Source organism: Schistocerca gregaria, chromosome 7 (assembly GCF_023897955.1).
Source record: "Schistocerca gregaria isolate iqSchGreg1 chromosome 7, iqSchGreg1.2, whole genome shotgun sequence".
Taxonomy (NCBI): Eukaryota; Metazoa; Arthropoda; class Insecta; order Orthoptera; family Acrididae; genus Schistocerca; species Schistocerca gregaria.
Genome location: NC_064926.1, coordinates 97,278,082 through 97,300,992, shown reverse-complemented (window position 1 = coordinate 97,300,992; position 22,911 = coordinate 97,278,082). Strand labels below are relative to the sequence as shown.

Sequence of the window (22,911 nt, the reverse complement as noted above, 5' to 3'; positions counted from 1 at the left end):
GCGTATTCATTACATCATTTTCGGTTATAATTATTTTTGTGGTTTGTACTCAACACACACACACACACACACACACACACACACACACGAGCGCGCGCGTGTAGCAGCCGTCGAATTCAAAGCTACACCCGTAGCGGTGAAGTGCGATAATTCAGAAAGATATCATCAGTGATTGCTCCTACTTGATAAGCAAACTCCTGTGTTCTGTGATATCTCAAGCGATAAGAAAACGGTACCATTCTTAGCTTCACTGCTGTTGACGTGACTGCTTGTAGAGGACTGCGCAGTTTTCGGTGTCGGGGAACCGTGTGACTGACGTACGAAAGCACAAGTGTTTACAGAGGTATTTCTTTTCCTTCACTACACATTTATTATTCTAAACCTATGGCTACGAAATAATTTCCGCAACAGTAATGCGAACATAGTGAATATAATCAACGTATAACAATGTCTCAGCTTAGAGACAACAGTTTTGGACGTATCATAGCTGTTATTGCACCTAATCCACAAGTAAATGAGATTACGTATAATCTGTGTGTTCATCTACACTTCAATTTCCCATATCATACGTGAATATCACTCATACCACATTAACACAGCGACTACCATTATCTTTAACGGATCAAGAGTTCACTAAGAACGTGTTAAGAACGTAAACACGACATCACTATGTATGGTTTCTTGGGGAAATTTTTCAGCACGTAAGCTTTAACTTCCCACTTAATAAATGCAATGTATTGTAAATAATTATTACCAGTTAGCAAGGTGGCTCAAATTTGTTTTAAAGAAATCTGATTCAATAACTTGTTCTCAGTTATGGATCTGTAACATCGACATGTATTATTATTTGAGAAACTCTTCAATATTCAAAACAGAAAATGAAACAGGTATTAAACATATATACAACACTGTATGGCCTCAACGTTTCATTGTTTCAGGAAAGGCCTTCATTTAAATGATAATTAAACTACGTCGAAGGAAGATGATATACACCATTGCTTCTACAAGAAATTATAACAGGAAATTTTCAGGCTTTCAAAACGAAATTAAGACCACACGTTTGTAATGTTTCCTCTGATTGAAAACCGATGAATATGATAAAATCGTAACTCTCCCATAGAATACATATATCTCATCCTGGAGATAAGGATAGGATGACAAAATAAATTTGATACCCTCAGAAGTTTTATTATACACTACTGGCGATTAAAATTCTACACCAAGAAGAAATGCAGATGATAAACGGGTATTCATTAGACAAATGTATTATACTAGAACTGACATGTGATAACATTTTCACGCAATTTGGGTGCATGGATCCTGAGAAATCACTACCCAGAACAACCACATCTGGCCATAATAACGGCCTTCATACGCCTGGGCATTGAGTCAAATAGTTCATCAAGAGTAGTGACTGGCGCATTGTGACGAGCCAGTTGCTCGGCCACCATTGACCAGACGTTTTCAATTGGTGAGAGATCTGGAGAATGTGCTGGCCAGGGCAGCAGTCGAACATTTTCTGTATCCAGAAAGGCCCGTAAAGGACCTGCAACATGCGGTCGTGCATTATCCTGAGGAAATGTAGAGTTTCGCAGGGATCGAATGAAGAGTCGAGCCACGGGTCCTAACACATCTGAAATGTAACGTCCAGTGTTCAAGTGCCATCAAAGCAAACAAGAAGTGACCGAGACGTGTAACCCATGGCCTCCCATACCATCACGCCGAGTGATACTCCAGCATGGTGATGACGAATACACGCTTCCAATGTGCGTTCACCGCAATGTCGCCAAACACGCATGCGACCATCATATGCTGTGAACTGAACGAACCTGGATTCATCCGAAAAAATGACGTTTTGTCATTCGTGCACCCAGGTTCGTCGTTGAGTACACCATCGCAGGCGCTCCTGTCTGTGATACAGCGCCAAGGGTAACCGCAGCCATGGTCTCCGAGTTGATAGTCCATGCTGCTGCAAACGATGTCCAGCTTTTCGTGCAGATGGTTGTTGTCTTGCAAACGCCGCATCTGTTGACTCAGGGATCGAGACGTAGCTGCACGATCTGTTACAGCCGTTTGGATAAGATGCCTTTCATCTCTCCTGCTAGTGACACGAGGCTGCTAGGATCCATCACGGCGTTCCGTATTACCCTCCTGAACCCACCGATTCCATATTCTGCTAACAGTCATTGGATCTCGACCAACGAGAGCAGCAATGTCGCGATACGATAAACCGCAATCGCGATAGGCTACAATCCGACCTTTGTCAAAGTCGGAAACGTGATAGTACCCATTTCTCCTCCTTACACGGGGCATCACAACAACGTTCCATCAGGCAACGCCAGTCCACTACTGTTTGTGTATGAGTAATCGGTTGGAAACTTTCCTCATGTGAGCACGTTGTAGTTGTCGCCACAAGCGCCAACCTTGTGTGAGTGCTCTGGAAAGCTTATCATTTGCATATCACTGCATCTTCTTCCTGTCGGTTAAAGTTCGCGTCTGTAACACGTCACCTTCGTGGTGTAGCAATTTTAATGGCCAGTAGTGTATATTATATTGCCAAGTAATGTAAAATAAAATATTTTATTGCAATTTGCGATTATTCTGGGGCTTATCTTTGCTGTTTTCCAGCTCAGTCGTTGCACACATCATCTTCATCTGTGCATCTTTTTTGACGCCACTTCTTACACAGAATGCACTGAATCCGGTCCGCTTGCTGTCAGATTTTTTGATGGCACTTTTACGCACAACACAGTAATGGCTTTTAACAGCCGATTTTACTTTTCTCCCTGATTTAGTAGCTGGAGCACCTTTTTGTGTCAGTCCTTGTCTGTTTCACTGCCTTCTGACTGTGTGGAGTTCCCTGGTATGTCAACACCGATGCACGTTTCTTCCTCCTTTCCACTGATGATTCCAAAGTTAGCATGAGTTCTTCCGTTTCGAACAAGGTAGAGGTCCTGGCGTTAGCTCCAACAATTGCATTAGGTGCAATATCTGCGCTAACAGTTTTATTAGGATTGTTGGGTACTGAGTCATCAGAACCCCATGAATGTTGGTTCTATTAGTATACTTCTACACATTCCCTGGACAACGTCTGCAAATAAATAAATGTACAAAAGAGGTATTGCGAGTGTCCACACTACCACCTCTGTAAGTTGCATACCTTGCAACTTCAGCAACAAAAGTATCGGTACATGTATCCCAGTGTCAGAGGCATGAGAACGATTTTCGCCTTAAACTGAAGACTCAGTCGTTGCCGGTACAGAGACCCTCACCTCAAATTGAAACATTTATCCTTTTCCTTCATTTTAAAAATTTTGTATCATCTCGAAATCACCCTGTATATTAACACGTTTACAGGGTCTGGCTCCTGTAAACCTGACGCCCTGTGCCGGCGTTGGATGATGTTTCTGAACACGGGTGCCTAAGTAAAACGTGACCTACTAAGTCCCCTCCACAACCTCTAGAAGTGTGTAACATGAATTGCCAAACACCCTGTATATCTGCAACTATATTACAGCTTTTTGGCGCCTAAAGACGAGAAATATTCTTTACAACTGCACATACCGCTTCACCCTCGAGACTTGAACTCAAGGAAGCAGTGGACACTTGGGTCGTGCGGTAGCGTTCTCGCTTCCCACGCCCGGGTTCCCGGGTTCGATTCCCGGCGGGGTCAGGGATTTTCTCTGCCTCGTGATGGCCGGGTGTTGTGTGATGTACTTAGGTTAGTTAGGTTTAAGTAATTCTAAGTTCTACGGGACTGATGACCATAGATGTTAAGTCCCATAGTGCTCACAGCCATTTGAATCATTGGAATTTGACACTTGGGTGCCGTGCTCTCTTGGCGTAGTGAAATAACATCAGTAAATTGCCATCATAGCACTGTACTGTGTATTTAAACTGGGGACCTAGAAACGACGGAGAGGCTTCGTCCTGCCTTAGCCCTTAGCGGTTGAAACACCGAACCCAGGGTTATATCGTGCGGCTGCCCCCCCCCCCTCTCACCGGGAACGTCTCACACCAGACTACTATAACCCCAAATGTTTGCGTGGTAGAGTAATGACGATGTACGCGTACGTGGAGACAGTGTTTACGCAGCAAAAAAAAAAATGGCTATGAGCACTATGGGACTGCACATTGCTGAGGTCATCAGTCCCCTAGAACGTAGAACTACTTAAACCTAAGGACATCACACACATATATGCCCGAGGCAGGATTCGAACCTGCGACTGTAGCAGTCTCGCGGTTCCTGACTGTAGCGCCTAGAACCGCTCGGCCACTTCGGCAGGCTTTTTGCGCAGCAATCGCCGACATAATGTAACTGAGGCGGAATAACGGGAACAAGTCCGAATTCGCCGAGATAGACGGAAAACCGCTTTAAAAACCATCCACAGGCTGGCCGGCACATCGGACCTCGACACCAATCCGCAGGGCGGATTCGTGCCGGGGTCCGGCATGCGTTCCCGCTCGGGAAGCAGCGCACTCGATCACACGGCTAGCCGGACGGGCTTATCATAGCATTAGTACCATCCTCCCTCGATTCATTCTAAATGATGTTCTGAAAACAGAATTCTTTGATTAACTGTTGGCAAGTCTTTCACATTTACAAAAGCTATTAGCATTCTCTCTGTCCAGTGGCTAATGTTTCCGTATCTTAAACACTATCTTGAGCAGTATATGTGCAGCTGTTGACTTAAACTATTACCACAGGTTTGTAGCTGTGTGGTAAAGAGAAAACGTCGTTTGGCTTCTAATAGTAGAGGAAAATGTTGGAACTGGACGATACTGTTCCTAGGAAGGAATGATGCTTCCTGGTCTCAGTTTCGTTCTGTTCACCTGTTTTAGAATCACTGAAAGAACTATGACCAGAGACCGCCAAAAGCAGCTTTCGGTATTTCTTATTTTTTGTGACTCCCGAGCCACTATTTTGTGCGGCGTTTGTAACTATAACAAATTTTACACGTTTGAGTGCCGTAAAATATAATAAAGCAATTATCAGGGTTTTTAATTCATTAGCTGTACAATTTTGTGGTGCTTGAAATTCTGTATATTTTAAAATGCAGGTACATAATGTGTGGACGTTAAAGCCACACTTCATCAGTTGTAGACCGTGTTGTATCACTAAACAGAATTTTTGTAACATGGAAAACTTAATATTTGCCGAATTGAGATGAAACGTATCAAAGGTCAATTACGAAATGCGAACATTTTGAAACAGAACCTCTGGGCAATGTACATAAATTTCCATTTTAGAGACAAGAAACGTTTTTAAGTACCTAAATAATATCAGTTAATTTGCATGGTGCTAAAAACCTCTCTGGAGGTAGAATATGGTCCACGTCCGACGAAGTATGGCTTGAACGTCCACAGATTACGTAACTACATTTTACAGCATACAGAATTTCACTCAGCGCAATACTGTATAGCTAATGAATTAAAAGTCTTGAGAATTACTTTAATATATTATACAGCACTTAGACACGTACAGTTTGTGATATTTACAAGAGCTGCACAAAATAATGTCTCGGGTGTCACAAAAAGAAATCATTTAAGAACTATCAAAAGCCGGATTTGGCGGTCTCTATTTAACAGTACAATAATGTACCACGTGGGCTATTAAGTACTGTACTGACATGACTTTCTCCACTGCTACACTTTTAAATTTGAATAGAAAATTTATTCGTTAGTGCATAACGATACTGTACCATGGAGGAGTACCTCACATATATTTTTCTTGATTGTTGGTGATTTAAGAAAAATACTGCAATGCACATGAAGTAAATGCTCTTCTTTGAAAATGTAATAAGAAAATACATTAAACTTATGTTAAAGGCTGGTTAGAGTCAAAAGTCTGAAAACTGTTCCAACACGCTCTCCTGCTAGTATTAGTGTTAGCATTAGCTATTAGGGAGTGGATTATCGCAAGTAAAAACAACAAAATGAAATGTGATCTGCTGCAAAACAAATCAAAACAAAAGCGTAAAGCTGGTGAAGCAAATTTTCTGCACAGAAGACACATTGAAAATTGCATAATTTGTACAAACGATCCTAACACAGCATAACAAAATAAGTTAAATATGAAACACACTAATTTTTAATTTGCAATCTCAGCAAACTAATACGACACTTTTTTCCCGGTCTTCGGGTCGCTAGTTGGTTTTGATGGCACGAGGTCCTCTCCTGCACCAGTTTGTTCACCTCAGAGTAGGACTTGCACCAGCTGCCCTCAGTTGTTTGTTGCATGTATTGAACCTCTGTCTCCCTACAGTCTTTACCCTCTACAGCTCTTTCAAGTACCATGGTAGTTACTACTTGTCTTGACACAAGGCCCATCATCCCTACCCATATTCTTGTCCAAGTATTCCACATGTTCATTTCTTCCCCAGTTCTGCGCAGAACCTCCTCATCGCTTATCCTATCAGTTTACCTAATCTCCAACATCCCCTTACATCACCGCATCTCAAACGCTCCGATTCTCTTCCCGTTTTCCATTATTCACATCTACAGGGTGTTACAAAAAGCTACGGCCAAACTTTCAGGAAACATTCCCCGCCCACAAATAAAGAAAAGATGTTATGTGGACATGTGTCCGGAAACGCTTACTTTCCATGTTTGAGCTCATTTTAGTTTCGTCAGTATGTACTGCACTTCCCCCATTCACCGCCAGTTGGCCCATTTGAAGGAAGGTAATGTTGACTTCGGTGCTTGTGTTGACATGCGACTCATTGCTCTACAGTACTAGCATCAAGCACATCAGTACGTAGCATCAACAGGTTAGTGTTCATCACGAACGTGGTTTTCCAGTCAGTGCAATGTTTACAAATGCGGAGTTGGCAGATGCCCATTTGATGTATGGATTAGCACGGGGCAATAGCCGTGGGCCCCATGTTCCAGAACGAAGGTGTCCCGACAGGAAGACGTTCGAAGCAATTGATCAGCGTCTTGGGGAGCACGGAACATTCCGGCCTATGACTCGCGACTGGGGAAGACCTAGAACAACGAGGATGCCTGCAATGGACTAGGCAATTCTTTGTGCAGTTGACAATAACCCTAATGTCAGCGTCAGAGAAGTTGCTGCTGTACAAGGTAACGTTGACCACGTCAGTGTATGGAGAGCGCTACGGGAGAACCAGTTGTTTCCGTACCATGTACAGCGTGTGCAGGCAGTATCAGCAGCTGATTGGCCTCCACGGGTACACTTCTGCGAATGGTTCATCCAACAATGTGTCAATCCTCATTTCAGTGCAAATGTTCTCTTTACGGATAATGCTTCATTCCGACGTGATCAAATTGTAAATTTTCACCATCAAAATGTGTGGGCTGACGAGAATCCTTACACAATTGGGCAATCACGTCATCAACACATATTTTCTGTGAACGTTTTGGCAGGCACTGTTGTTGATGTCTTGATTGGGCCCCATGTTCTTCCACCTACGCTCAATGGAGCACGTTATCATGATTTCATACGGGATACTATACATGTGCTGCTGGTACATGTGCCTTTACAAGTATGACACAACATGTGGTCCGTGCACGATGGAGCTCCTGCACACTTCAGTCGAAGTGTTCTTACGCTTCTCAACAATAGAATCTGTGACCGATGCATTGGTAGAGGCGGACCTGTGTAACTCCACGCTCTCCTGACCTCAACCCTCTTGACTTTCCTTTATGGGGGCATTTGAAAGCTCTTGTCTACGCTATCCCGGCACCAAATGTAGAGACTCTTCGTGCTCGTATTGTGGACGGCTGTGATACAATACGCCATTATCCAGGGCTGCATCAGCGCATCAGGGATTCCGTGCACGGAGGGTGGATGCATGTATCCTCGCTAACGTAGGACATTTTGAACATTTCTTGTGACAAAGTGTCTGATGTCACGCTGGTACGTTCTGTTGCTGTGTGCTTTCATTCCATGATTAATGTGATTTGAAGAGAAGTAATAAAATGAGCTCTAACATGGAACGTAAGAATTTCCGGACACATGTCCACATAACATATTTTCTTTCTTTGTGTGTGAGGAATGTTTCCTGAAAGTTTGGCCGTACCTTTTTGTAAAACTCTGTATACAGTGCTGTGCTCCAAACATACATTCTCAGAAATTTCCTCCTCCAATACATGTGAGACGTATAGAAGAGACTGTATACAGTGTTCATATGAAACAGAAATGTTACTTATGAAACAGCAGAATACTAATAACAGCCATCTCTAACTAGGTATCAAAAAATTAAAACTTCCTTCATTGTAGTGATGCTGACATGAATGAGCAATATGCAGGTTGTCCCAAAAAAAACTCTGACAAGCTTTACGTATAGGTTCCTAACACCAAAATAAAATGGAAAAAATGTCCATTAAACATGGGCTCAAAAATGCATATCTTAAGAGCTATGAGCACTTTTTCATCTTAGATACTATGAAAGAGATCTGTTCTACTGCGAGGACTTTGCTTTCTATAATTTGGGAGGAGGTAGTACGGACAGAAACAAGAAAAACCATCTCTAGGAAACATGGGCTCTAAAATGCATGCCTGAAGAGCTTGAGGATTTGTTGAGCAGAAGTGATGGGATTCACACTAGCGTAGATGAACAAGTGTTCATAGCCCTTATGGTATGCATTGTAGAGCCCTTGTTTGCTAGACAAGTCTTTCTTGTATTGGGGTAACGTACCGGTCCCTAAAGTTCGTCGGTATTTTTTTTTGGACACCCTGTATATGGGCTAAAAAATTAAAAGGAATGGAATTAATTGAAATCAATCATTACATTACAAAGCAGCAACATGGAGTTGCTTGGTATCAATAATTCTGACAGCAGCTTGTGAACTTGTACCGTGAAAAATAATGTTCAGTTGTCCTTAACTTGAAGTTTGATTTCAACCCTACAGTACCCCACACTGCGCTTGCTCCTACTGCAGGTGCCATATTTTTGCCTTCGCCCGATCTTCGAAAGGCAGACTTACCGAAAGAGCTATAGTTTAAAGTTGTCTCAAGACCACAGGGCAAGTAAACAGATCATTTCAGAAGGTGGAACAAGAGAGAATGAAGAAACATCCCAGGCTGACTGACAAGACTGAGCATCAGACATTTCAGTAATCAGCCCAGTCTGAAAATAGAGACAACGACGAATCATTTCAACTGTGTAACTTCCATCATACTTTCTTTCAAGGGAAGTTGGTTATACTTTTCTTACAACGCTACATGTAAGGAATATACAGGTTTTACATCCTGTCAGTGATAAAGGTAATAAAAAGAGAGCACACACTCCAGGTGAATAAGAATGGGGATGTAAATTGGCCATTCTCTTTTCAAAGGAACTATCCCGGCACTCAATTACACTTATTTAGAGAAAACACAGCAATCACAAAACAGGAAACAACCAAACCGTAATCTATAATTATGGATTGGTCACCACTGTGTCGTAATATCATCCACACGATGTCAGAAATGGCAGAGTCAAGCTGAGGCCTATCTAAGAAAGAAAGAAAAATTGAGGTTTACCACCAATTTGACGGTGACGTCATAAGCGAAGGAGCATAGGTTTGGATGAGACACAGGTGGAGATATAACTAGCATTCTAACTAATTATCCTGATATTTATTTCCAGCGCTTTAGGAAAACCATGAAAACCTCTACCTGAAAGGCGTTAATGTTGCTGGCTGACTAGAAATTTTCCATGAGAAAGTTGTGCTTCGTATTCTACTCGGCACAACATTTTCTGCTGATTGATCAAATATAACTCACGAGGAAATTTTATGAAGTGTTATAAACGATAGAAAAATGGCAACGATTTACTGTGTTACGCACGAGCTGCCAGAAAAATATTCACTGAAACATGATAATGAAAAGTGAAGTAGATAACTATGCTATCTGGATTTTCCACAGACTGCAGCTCTGGTAAGATTAAAGTGTTATCAGTACAGTGTCTGAGTGCACGCGCGCGCGTATGTGTGTGTGTGTGTGTGTGTGTGTGTGTGTGCGCGCGCGCGCGCTTGTATGTCTGTGTTCGAGCTGTTGCATATGTATTCGCATCCCGCTGCTTGTCAAAAGTCTTAAAATATACCGAAGCCAGTGGTTGAATTGCTCTTCTTAATGCACTCACGATAATCCACGGTTATTCTGATTCTGTTGACGTAATGAAAAAAGAAACCAGCACTCTAGAAGGCTGCGTTTGATTAATAAACTGGATAGTCGAACACGCTTCAGTGTAATGGCAATCTATGAAGAGGAGCGGTAAACGTTCACAACTTCTACATCATTTCGGAACTCCAGAGTAGGGTATGTATAAAGTCAGTAAATGTAAACATAGCTAAAGAATGGCCACTATTTTGATGTCAGTGGTGAAACTCACACATCTTGCGCAACATTTGGTTCTTGAGAGGCATGAATGAAAACTAAAAATATGCTACAATATATAGGCACATACGTATGAACACTGAACATATGGCAACCAGCTCAGGGATTCAATAACTTTCATTTTACATTGATTACATTAGAAAAGCATCCAGCAGCACATATAAAGGACGCCGCAGACTGAGAAATAAATAGAGTAGATTCTTCAACAGCGTCGACAGTACGCTGTTAGTGAAGTCCCGGTATTTAACGTATCTTTCAATTCTGCACATGCAACGTTACCCAGGAAAAACAGCCGTCTTCGAAATCAGTATACAAGAGAAACTCAACTATTCCATTCCAGTTTCTTTTCGTAATGACCAATCAAAACGCGATATCGTTGCTTCACAGTGATAGATACTGCCTAGGTCATTACCAAATCGTCAGGTTAGTTGAAGGAATGTAGGCTGCCTCTGCATTTAGATATCGTCCTGGGTTCACGACAGAAATCTTTTACGTTAGTCCAGTATAAACGATTACTAAAGGCAAATCATCTTACAGAGTGTGCTTTACGTGAAGCACTTGCATTAAGTGATGTTGCATTCTGCATCGAATATGTGAACCGTATCTAATGACCTTAGTCTCGATGGGACGCTAAACACTAACAGCCGTCTGAGAATGACACTGTCAGTTCGATACCAGGAACGGCGCTATTAGATAAAATAAACAGCATTATTAAAAGTCACTGGTTGCTATCTTCATCTCTGGGGGATCGAATTTTAAAAACTTTCTTATTGGCGCTTAGAACCAATCGCTTTCCCAGTATGACACTTGCAACGTCCTTAACAAAATATATACATTCTAATGTTTCTTTTTTGTGGTGATGCCATGTGCAGCATAATTCTGTGGTATCAGAATAACCTGTGTCTAATTTGGACACAAATCAGTATAGAGGTACAGAGTCTTTCCCTTCCCCTCAAAAATTTCACATTAGCACTTGGAAAGTCTGCCACTTTGACTGTTCATATTTTCATCTTTCTGTCCAATATTTTTTATTTATGTTTCTCCCCATCTGAAAACTACTTTTATTGAAAGGTAACTATTCAAACTGGTGTGATGCCCTTGCAAGAGCCTCTTTCTTTTTGATTCAGAAGATAAAAAAATGTGTACTGCATTCAGGGAACCGTTCCCCAATGGAAACAATGACATTTGAAATCTGTAGAAGCTCTTAGTCGAACGAATGCTTTACTACGTCGTGGAGTAAGTCATAATCCTTGCTTGCTGACTCATAAAAGAAACCACATCTTCCCCATATGTGTTTTGTGTAGAGATTTTGTAAATGATCCTCCCATGTAGAGCTCGTGACGATACTATCGCGTAAGTTATTTTCAAAGTAGAGGATGCCTTGCGCTAACATTGCAATATATCAGGCAGACGTGACATCTACCTCCCACCCATAGACAACAGCCACCTGGCGGCAAACCTGCCTAACATCTGCAGTGTGGAGCTGAGGAAAGCACTAGGGCTCTCTAAACTTCAGTTGTCTGTCTTGGCAGGAAATGCATCACCCGTCGACCTACATCCATAACATGGAGGTGTTTCAGCTACCGAAAGTCACACACCGCCCTCTAGAACACGAGTGTGGCGAAAACGCGTATGTAGCGATGGTTGGCTATAACTCGCTTCGCAGGCGCGGGGCAGTCCCGCACTCGCTCTCACACCATTTCGATCATCACGCGGAGCTCACCCTGGGAGTGGGAGACAGTAGTCGCGTTCTCCTGCTATGCAGCTAAAGAAGCACCAACTCCCAGCTTTGTCCCAATTCCGTGGCACTTATGGGCTCGGCAAGCGTTTGTGCGCTCTTACAATTAGAATTTCTTCTGGTTTTCGATTTCTATGCTTTCTACTGCGAAAGTAGATGTTATACAAATGAAAATACTGCGACTTCATACAGTGAGGTACAACAAAAGGTAAAGTGATATTCGAATACTGAATGTCAGTGAATTTAGTTGATTTAACCATTTGACTGCAAGTGGTTTCTGCCTCAGCCTGCTATTTTATTAATTTTGTTTAGCATCAAACCACGGACACTGTTGAATGACAGCGACATCTAGTGCTACACTAAGGTACTTGTACGAATGATGTGCATTGTAGAAGTTACAGCGTTCAAAGCAACAATCGGCGCAGTGGTTATGCAACATGATTGAAGGATATGGTGACATAAGGTTTTTTTTTGTTAAAGTGGCCATATTGAGGAGATCACTGACAAGTAAGTATGTTGTTGTTGTTGTCTTCAGTCCTGAGACTGGTTTGATGCAGCTCTCCATGCTACTCTATCCTGTGCAAGCTTCTTCTTCTCCCAGTGCTTACTGCAAACTACATCCTTCTGAATCTGCTTAGTGTATTCATCTCTAGGTCTCCCTCTACGATTTTTACCCTCTACGCTGCCCTCCAATGCTAAATTTGTGATCCCTTCATGCCTCAGAACATGTCCTACCAACCGGTCACTTCCTCTTGTCAAGTTGTGCCTTCTCCCCAATTCTATTCAGTACCTCCTCACTAGTTATGTGATCTACCCATCTAATCTTCAGCATTCTTCTATAGCACCACCTTTCGAAAGCTTCTATTCTCTTCTTGTCCAAACTATTTATCGTCCATGTTTCAATTTCATATATGGCTACACTCCATACAAATATGTTCAGAAACGAATTCCTGACACTTAAATCTATACTCGATGTTAACAAATTTCTCTTCTTCAGAAACGCTTTCCTTGCCATTGCCAAGTCTACATTTTATATCCTCTCTACTTCGACCATCATCAGTTATTTTGCTCCCCAAACAGCAAAACTCCTTTACTGCTTTCAGTGTCTTATTTCCAAATTTAATTCCCTCAGCATCACCCGACTTAATTCGACTACATTCCATTATCCTCGTTTCGCTTTTGTTGATGTTCATCTTATATCCTCCTTTCAAAACACTGTCCATTCCGTTCAACTGCTCTCCCAAGTCCTTTGCAGTCTCTGACAGAATTACAATGTCATCGGCGAACCTCAACGTTTTTATTTCTACTACATCTAAAGTTATTTTAACGAAATTTTGAGTTTGAACTACCGATTTTTTGAGTGGTTTAGAATTGAAACCACTACGGCGGTATGCAGTTTTGATACAAAACATTTCTCCAATTGTATACTCAGAGTTTCGTTTGTTATTTGGGGCTACAATCCGTTTTAGGCGTCTGAGTTCATAGAAATTTCGAGATGTAAGATGGTGTTTCGGAAAAATGAGGATGCAAATCACGTTCGCTTTAAAACACACGCTGCAGCGATCGTGAGTGGTAGTTACCTTTGACACTGTATGTGGTGAGTTCACGTTAGTCAAAAATGTGTTTAAGGTGATAGCGACGCCATTATCAACACGTCACTGAGTTTGAACGAGGTCGTTTAATAAGGCCAAGAGAACCTGGATATTACATTTGCTAGACTGCAGAATGACGTGGTAGAAACGTACGCGGCAGCTGGCAGCGGTGGCCTACAGAATGACCGTTCGCAAGAATACTGGGCTCCGGGCGGTCACCTGGCATTAACGGGAGTGAAGACCAGCATGTTTGTTGTATAGCTCTGGACCGTCGCACTGTACCTGCAGCAACAGTCTGAGCAGCACTTGGAACCACAGTGACGCAACGAACGGGTACAATTCGGTTACTTCAAGGACGGCTCCGAGACAGATGCCCTGTTGTGTGTGTTCCCCTGACTCCAAACCACCCCCATTTGAGACTTTAGTGGTGTGAAGGGAGAGCTCACTAGAGTGTAGGCTGGAGGTCTGTGGTGTTTGCTGATGAAAGCTGTTTCTGCTTCGGTGCTAGTGACGGCATTGTGTCACAAGGAGGCCTCTTGGGATCCTGGGACAAGCCTGCGTGCGTGTCAGACACGCTCGACACATACTTGGAGTTATGGTCTGCGGTACGACTTCAAATGACGGCGGGAGCACTCTGATGGTTATCCTCGCACCCTGAATACAAATTTCTACATCAGCCTCATGATTCGGCCTGCTGTGCTACCATTCATGAACAGCATTGCAGAAGATATTTTCCAACAAGACAACGCTCGCCCACGTACAGTTTTTGCAACCCAAAATGCTGTACAGTGTGTCGGCGTGTTGCTTTGACCTGCTTCATCAACATATCTGTCTCGAGTCGAGCACATATGGCACATCATTGGACAATCCGAGCGCCATCCACTAACACCATTAACCGTCCCTGTATTGACGAACCAAATGCTATAGGAATGGAACTGACATCCGGCATCTGTACACCACAATGTATACACGTTTGCATTCAACATTCTGGCGGTTATACCGGTTATTAATGTACCAGCATTTCATTTGCTATGACTTGTGTTGCACGTACACCAACTAGTGACCTTCCAATGGTAATCACTTAAAGATGTTACACACACAAATGTATTCCCAAAATTTCATTACCCTACATTAACAATTTTCCCTGTTGAGATTTTTTCTGTCCGGACAGTTTGTACAAAACAAACGAAAAATTTCTACAGAATTATAAAAATACTGTTTGTACCCTTGGCTCAGTGCACTTCCTCTTTGAAAAATACTTTATGAACTCTTTTTACACAGATATGTCATGTGGCTCCTTGGGTTAAGGTCCACACTGCAAAACTACAGGCCTTGGATTTGACCACGCTTAGGTGGTTTTCTGTTTTTTATCGCTTCTTTCACATCCAGCCTTGAGAAAAATGCAAAATCAAGTTGCACCAGGTTTCGTACTACATGAAATGTAGGTATGAAGGGTCGCTAGTTAAGAAGTGAGTATGATAGGGGAAAAACAAAATTTTTAAAACTTTTACGATCTGCCTATCAACTTTAGTTAACGTAAAAGCCCTGCTCGGAGCTGGCTTGGCCTGGGTGCCCACCCCTGCCACGCCACGAGCTGTTCACGTGAACACCACTCAGCTACCGGTGGGTAAAAATGCTGAGTGCATGGCACCACTGCTCTCGCGGTCCGCCCAGAGGGAGCCAAAAGTGTGCGAACGATGTCTGAGGCACTCGGACGATCAGCGGAGAGACGTAGCCACAAAGATGGCTCGCGTGCCGAACAGACGCATCGAGCCTTGTCTCCGCCCCCGTTAGCTGAGTGGTCAGCGCGACAGAATGTCAATCCTAAGTGCCCGGGTTCGATTCCCAGCTGGGTCGGAGATTTTCTCCGCCCAGGGACTGGGTGTTGTGTTGTCCTAATCATCATCATTTCGCCCATCGACGTGCAAGTCGCCGAAGTGGCGTCACATTGATAGACTTGCACCCAGCGAACGGTCTACCCGACGCGAGGCCCTAGTCACACTTACTTACTTACTTACCTAGCTATGTCTCCCTCGTGGCCTCCTCTCACCCCCCCTCCCCCCTTTGAACACCACTCAACTGGCAGCCTCCTCCTGGTAACGCTCCATTCAGAATCTGAATAAATTTTCATTATGGTCTAACCTGACATTTTGCTTCAAAACGTAGGGACGCCCCAGCCTCGCCTCTTCGCTCCTGACCGTCCTGAACAATTTGGTGTCAGCCTCGTGGGATGCTTCCCCACCGTTCGCTCTTTTCGCAAGCAAAATATTCAAAAAAATTACAGCCGCTTGCCATGATGTGCGACCTGTGTAACTTAGTTAGCCTTACACAAATGAGGTGTGGCAGAAACTTCATGGCAGATTAAAACTGTGTGCCGGACCGAGACTCGAAATCGGGACCTTTGCCTTTCGCGGGCAAGTGCTCTACAATCTGAGCTACCCAAGTACGACTCACGCTCCGTCCTCACAGCCTTACTTTTGCCAGTACCGCGTCTCCTACCATCCTAACTTTACAGAAGCACCGCTGCAGAGTGAAAATCTCATTCTGGAAACATCCCCCAGGCTGTGGCTAAGCCAAGTCCCCGCAATATCCTTTGTTTCAGGCGTGCTAGTTCTGCTAGGTTCGCAGGAGAGCTTCTGTAATGTTCGGAAGTTAGGAGACGAGGTACTGGCGGAAGTAAAGCTGTGAGGACGGGGCCAGTGAGTCGTGCTTGTGTAGCTCAGTTGCTAGGGCACTCGCCCGCGAAAGGTAAAGGTCCCGAGTTCGAGTCTCGGTCCGGCACACAGTTTTAATCTGCCAGAAAGTTTCATATCAGCGCCAACTCCGCTGCAGAGTGAAAATCTCATTGGAGATGTGGCAGGTTCCCCAGATGTTGCCCGCTAACGCCTGTCCCCCCTCTACAGCCGTATATCTCATCAGTTCGCACTACACCTTGGGACTGAGGAGTTACTGGTTTTTACTCTCATCGCAATCCGGACGGTCGAGCCAAGGTCCCCGTTCCCTGTGACACAATGTCCCACCACTGTGCCGCACAGCAGTCACTGAAGCATTAACCGTGCTTAGAGGACCACCAGCTCTTACCAGCTCTTACTGAGGGACCCTGGGATCGCCAAGCCCGTACCCAGCAAAAGAATGCTGAGCCCCTGAGGGCTGCAAAAGTCACCACGGTCGCCATCGCACTCACCGTCGACACCCTGATGGTCTGGGTCTTCTACGCTCCACCACCGTCGCTGCCACGTCTACCTCCACGCCGCCTCCAACGCCTCCGGCGCCGCCTCCACGCCGCCGACGCCTGCATGCCGCCGACCCTTCAAACTGTAAGTGCCACCTGCAGTTTGTCTTTTGGCGAGTGCTTACGTGCACAGTGTCCATTGTAGGAGTCTTTGTTTTCATTATATTGCTTGGCTAGTTGCGTTCATTTTTGCAGCCAATCCTCCAAAAACGAGAAGGAGGTCAAGAAGCAGCACGGAAAGCTCCCTCCTCAATCCAGTAGAAGCATTTCAAAAACAAGTAGAGCGGTTAATCCAAAAGAACCAAAGGCTAGAAAAATACACTCCTGGAAATGGAAAAAAGAACACATTGACACCGGTGTGTCAGACCCACCATACTTGCTCCGGACGCTGCGAGAGGGCTGTACAAGCAATGATCACACGCACGGCACAGCGGTCACACCAGGAACCGCGGTGTTGGCCGTCGAATGGCGCTGGCTGCGCAGCATTTGTGCACCGCCGCCGTCAGTGTCAGCCAGTTTGCCGTGGCATACGGAGCTTCATCGCAGTCTTTAACGCTGGTAGCATGCCGCGACAGCGTGGACTTGAACCGTATGTGCAGTTGACGGACTTTGAGCGAGGGCGTATGGTGGGCATGCGGGAGGCCGGGTGGACGTACCGCCAAATTGCTCAACACGTGGGGCGTGAGGTTTCCACAGTACATCGATGTTGTCGCCAGTGGTCGGCAGAAGGTGTACGTGCCCGTCGACCTGGGACCAGACCGCAGCGACGCACGGATGCACGCCAAGACCGTAGGATACTACGCAGTGCCGTAGGGGACCGCACCGCCACTTCCCAGCAAATTAGGGACACTGTTGCTCCTGGGGTATCGGCGAGGACCATTCGCAACCGTCTCCATGAAGCTGGGCTACGGTCCCGCACACCGTTAGGCCGTCTTCCGCTCACGCCCCAACATCGTGCAGCCCGCCTCCAGTGGTGTCGCGACAGGCGTGAATGGAGTGACGAATGGAGACGTGTTGTCTTCAACGATGAGAGTCGCTTCTGCCTTGGTGCCAATGATGGTCGTATGCGTGTTTGGAGCCGTGCAGGTGAGCGCCACAATCAGGACTGCATACGACCGAGGCACACAGGGCCAACACCCGGCATCATGGTGTGGGGAGCGATCTCCTACACTGGCCGTACACCTCTGGTGATCGTCGAGGGAACACTGAATAGTGCACGGTAGATCCAAACCGTCATCGAACCCATCGTTCTACCATTCCTAGACCGGCAAGGGAACTTGCTGTTCCAACAGGACAATGCACGTCCGCATGTATCCCGTGCCACCCAACGTGCTCTAGAAGGTGTAAGTCAACTACCCTGGCCAGCAAGATCTCCGGATCTGTCCCCCATTGAGCATGTTTGGGACTGGATGAAGCGTCGTCTCACGCGGTCTGCACGTCCAGCACGAACGCTGGTCCAACTGAGGCGCCAGGTGGAAATGGCATGGCAAGCTGTTCCACAGGACTACATCCAGCATCTCTACGATCGTCTCCATGGGAGAATAGCAGCCTGCATTGCTGCAAAAGGTGGATATACACTGTACTAGTGCCGACATTGTGCATGCTCTGTTGCCTGTGTCTATGTGCCTGTGGTTCTGTCAGTGTGATCATGTGATGTATCTGACCCCAGGAATGTGTCAATAAAGTTTCCCCTTCCTGGGACAATGAATTCACGGTGTTCTTATTTCAGTTTCCAGGAGTGTAGTTGACTAGAATGTTAGAGTCAAAGAAAATGGGGGACTTTGTGCACAGACAGCCACCATTACCTTGAATGATAATGTAAGGATAGAAATCGGCCTTCAGGCCGTTCTTGATCATGAACAGTTTTTAATTCAGAGTGTAGAAGCGGGGAAACAGCTTGAGGAGCTACAACAGAAAATACACGCTCACCTCCGCTCCCTCCCCAGAGTGCACACGAAGGAACACAAGTAGCCATTAACGTATCTGAAGAAGCAGACGTGATTAACTTTCCCGCTGTCGACACCACCTGCGAGACCGATAGTAAGACTAGCCTAGGCAAACTGCTGAATAGAACCGGAGTTCTTGCAGATGAGTCACAGAAACATCCATCACACTAGCCATAACTACTTCCTTACCGCAGCCTTCCCACTCTGAAATGTACACCCTCTTTTTTATGGAAAACCAAATGAAAACGTAAACATATTTGTTCGAAACGTTCAGGACACGTAAAATACGTGCGTGGCTAGAAGATTTTATGCTTAACATCACCTGTATGAAGTTCGTGGGCAATGCAGGGATTTATGTGGAATCCGTAGAAGAGTTAAAGAACGAGGGAAGTTTGACGTCGTGGAACGTGGACTAGTAGAGTACCACTGTGACAAAAGAGGAATGAGTTATTACCGGGATCAGTTGTCTACTTTGCCGCGAATACCGAATGAGGAGTTTGAGGCTTTTACTGACAGAATACGGGATACTTCGTGTTGCACCTATGTATTAGGGACAGATGCCGCACGAAATGGTGCGCTCAGAGAGGAAGCAGAGTATCGAGCAATAGACGTCTATATCAAAAATAAACCCACGCATAAGGACACAGGTTGAAGTTGCCTGCCCCAGGCCCCGCCTTCCCTGAATGAAGCCGAGCCGTCAGCGTTGCCTTCCTATGGGACGAGGCTTATAAATTCGTAGCCCCGCCCCCAAGGAAAGGTGAGCAACGCCATGTGTTTGCGGAAGCGGCCAATTGCCGCCGAAGTGTCCAGACCGGTCAGGTCGCTGGCCGTCGACTGACTCCTGTTCTCCGTCATATGAGGAGACGCTGTCGCCAGATACAGGACCGATGAAGTTTAGAACGCGGGACTGTACCCGTAAACAAGCCAAATCATTAACACACAAGTTAGGTAAACGCAGTCTCCCCCGGTTAATCTCCGAAGAAACTAGGCCAGGGTTCTAGTACTAACAGGAATACGGATCGTAGCAACCAAAACAATCCCAAAGGCACCATTGCGAAGCAAAACTGTAAGGAAAGCTTTTCCTCACCACCTGTTATACCAGCTGAGTACAGAGGTGGAAGAACTGGCAGCCCACCCCGTTACTGCCTACCACTCAAGCGAACAGTAATGCAGATCAAAATAGAATAAGAGATCGTACGTATCAATGAGGAAATGTTTAATCAAGACTAGAAATCTTTTCTTTAGGAAGCAGCATTGATTTCGAAAAAGAAGATCGTGTGAAACCCAGCTCGCGCTGTTCGTCCACGAGGCGGCCATAGACACGGGTTCCCAGGTAAATGACGTGTTTCTTAGGCAAGGGGTTTGATACTGTTCCCTACAGTCGATTAATGAACAAACTAAGAGACTATGAAACTATGAGACCAATTGTGTGATTGTATTGAAGAATTCCTAGATAACAGAGCGCAGCATATCATCTCAATGGAGAGAAGTCTTCCGAAGTAATAGTGATTTAAGGGGTATGATCTTGTGGATGACATCGGAGGCAACGGCTTTGCCGCAGTGGATACACCGGTACACGTCAGATCACCGAAGTTAAGCGCTGTCGGGCGTGACCGGCACTTGGATGGGTGACCATCCAGGCCGCCATGCGCTGTTGCCGTTTTTCGAGGTGCACTCAGCCTCGTGATACCAATTGAGGAGCTACTCGACCGAGCAGTAGCGACTCCGGTAAAAGAAAACCATCGTAACGACCGGGAGAGCGGTGTGCTGACCACACGCCCCTCCTATCTGCATTCTCAACTGAGGTTGATACGGCGGTCGGAGTGCAAGGAAAAAATAACATCGGAAGTTCAATGACGCTTTTTGCGGATGATGCTGTAGCATACCGCCAGATTGTAACAACGGAAAATTGTACTGAAATGCAGGAGCATCTGCAACGAATTGACGCATGGTGCAGGGAATGGCAATTAAATCTCAATGTACGCAAGTGTAATGTGCTACGAATACATAAGAAGAAATATCATTTTTCATTTAGTTTCAATATAGCAGGTCAGCAACTGGAAGCATTTAATTCCATAAATTACCTGAGTGATTTAAAATGGAATGATCACATAAAGTTGATTGTCGGTAAAGCAGATGCCAGACTGAGATTCATTGGAAGAATTGTAAGAAAAAGATTCAAAGGAAGAATCCTAAGGCAATGCAATCCGAAAACAAAGGAAGTCGGTTACAGTACGCTTGTTCCCCACTGCTTGAATACTGCTCAGCAGTGTGGGATCCGTACCAGATAGGGTTGATAGAAGAGATAGAGAAGATACAACGGAAAGCGGCGCACTTCGTTACAGGATCATTTAGTAATCGCGAAAGCGTTACGGAGATGATAGATAAGCTCCAGTGGAAGACTCTGCAGGAGAGACGCTCAGTAGCTCGGTACTGGCTTTTGTTGAAGTTTCGAGAACATACCTTCGCCGAGGACTCAAGCAGTATATTGGTCCCTCCTACGTATATCTCGCAAGGAGACAATGAGGATAAAATCAGGGTGATTAGAGCCCACACAGAGGCATACCGACAATCATTGTCTCCATGAACAATACGAGACTGGACTAGAAGGGGGAACCGATAGAGGTATTCAAGGTACCCTCCGCCATACATCCCACAGATGGCTCGCGGAGTGTTAATGTAAATGTAGATGTAGATTCAAAATACAATTGCAGCTGAACTTCCTAGATAATCCCTCCGTTTGATTCTGTAGCTTATCCAGTTGTGGGCTGGTAGACTCCAAAGGCTCTTTCACCGGTTCACATAATTTAGCCGCACGGACGAGACCATCGCCCTCTCACTAGACGCAGTACACACTCGCCGAGCGCACCCACGCCTCCGGCCACAGGCACTCTGATCACGTAACAGAAAGAGGCGGGGACTTCCTAGATAATCCCTCCGTTTGATTCTGTAGCTTATCCAGTTGTTGGCTGGTAGACTCCTAAGGCTCTTTCACCTTTTGACATCGTTTAGCCGCACGGAGGAGACCATCGCCCTCTCACTAGACGCAGTACACACTCGCCGAGCGCACCAGCGCCTCCGGCCACAGGCACTCTGATCACGTAACAGAAAGAGGCGGGGACTTCCTAGATAATCCCTCCATTTGATTCTGTAGCTTATCCAGTTGTTGGCTGGTAGACTCCAAAGGCTCTTTCACCGGTTCACATCGTTTAGCCGCCCGGACGAGACCATCGCCCTCTCACTAGACGCAGTACACACTCGCCGAGCGCACCAGCGCCTCCGGCCACAGGCACTCTGATCACGAGACAAAAGAGGCGGGGACTTCCTAGATAATCCCTCCGTTTGATTCTATAGCTTATCCAGTTGTTGGCTGGTAGACTCCAAAGGCTCTTTCACCGGTTCACATCGTTTAGCCGCACGGACGAGACCATCGCCCTCTCACTAGACGCAGTACACACTCGCCGAGCGCACCAGCGGCTCCGGCCACAGGCACTCTGACACGTGACAAAAGAGGCGGGGACTTCCTAGATAATCCCTCCGTTTGATTCTGTAGCTTATCCAGCTGTTGGCTGGTAGACACCAAAGGCTCTTTCACCGGTTCACATCGTTTAGCCGCACGGACGAGACCATCGCCCTCTCACTAGACGCAGTACACACTCGCCGAGCGCACCAGCGCCTCCGGCCACAGGCACTCTGATCACGAGACAAAAGAGGCGGGGACTTCCTAGATAATCCCTCCGTTTGATTCTGTAGCTTATCCAGTTGTTGGCTGGTAGACTCCAAAGGCTCTTACACCGGTTCACATCGTTTAGCCGCACGGACGAGACCATCGCCCTCTCACTAGACGCAGTACACACTCGCCGAGCGCACCAGCGCCTCCGGCCACAGGCACTCTGATCACGTAACGGAAAGAGGCGGGGACTTCCTAGATAATCCCTCCGTTTGATTCTGTAGCTTATCCAGTTGTTGGCTGGTAGACTCCAAAGGCTCTTTCACCGGTTCACATCGTTTAGCCGCACGGACGAGACCATCGCCCTCTCACTAGACGCAGTACACCCTCG

The 22,911-nt window shown here is 45.5% G+C and overlaps 1 protein-coding gene and 1 pseudogene across 1 annotated transcript in view; both read left to right on the top strand.

The window, feature by feature from the left end:
- The first annotated feature begins 234 nt into the window (after positions 1 to 234).
- The window catches only part of LOC126282031 (leucine-rich repeat-containing protein 40-like), a 522,443-nt gene continuing 499,766 nt past the window's right edge, over positions 235 to 22,911 (top strand). The window contains exon 1 of the mRNA XM_049981438.1: positions 235 to 343. The gene's annotated coding sequence lies outside the window, so the exon portion shown is untranslated. The remainder of the gene's footprint in view (positions 344 to 22,911) is intronic.
- LOC126282644 (5S ribosomal RNA) lies at positions 20,393 to 20,510 on the top strand (annotated as a pseudogene).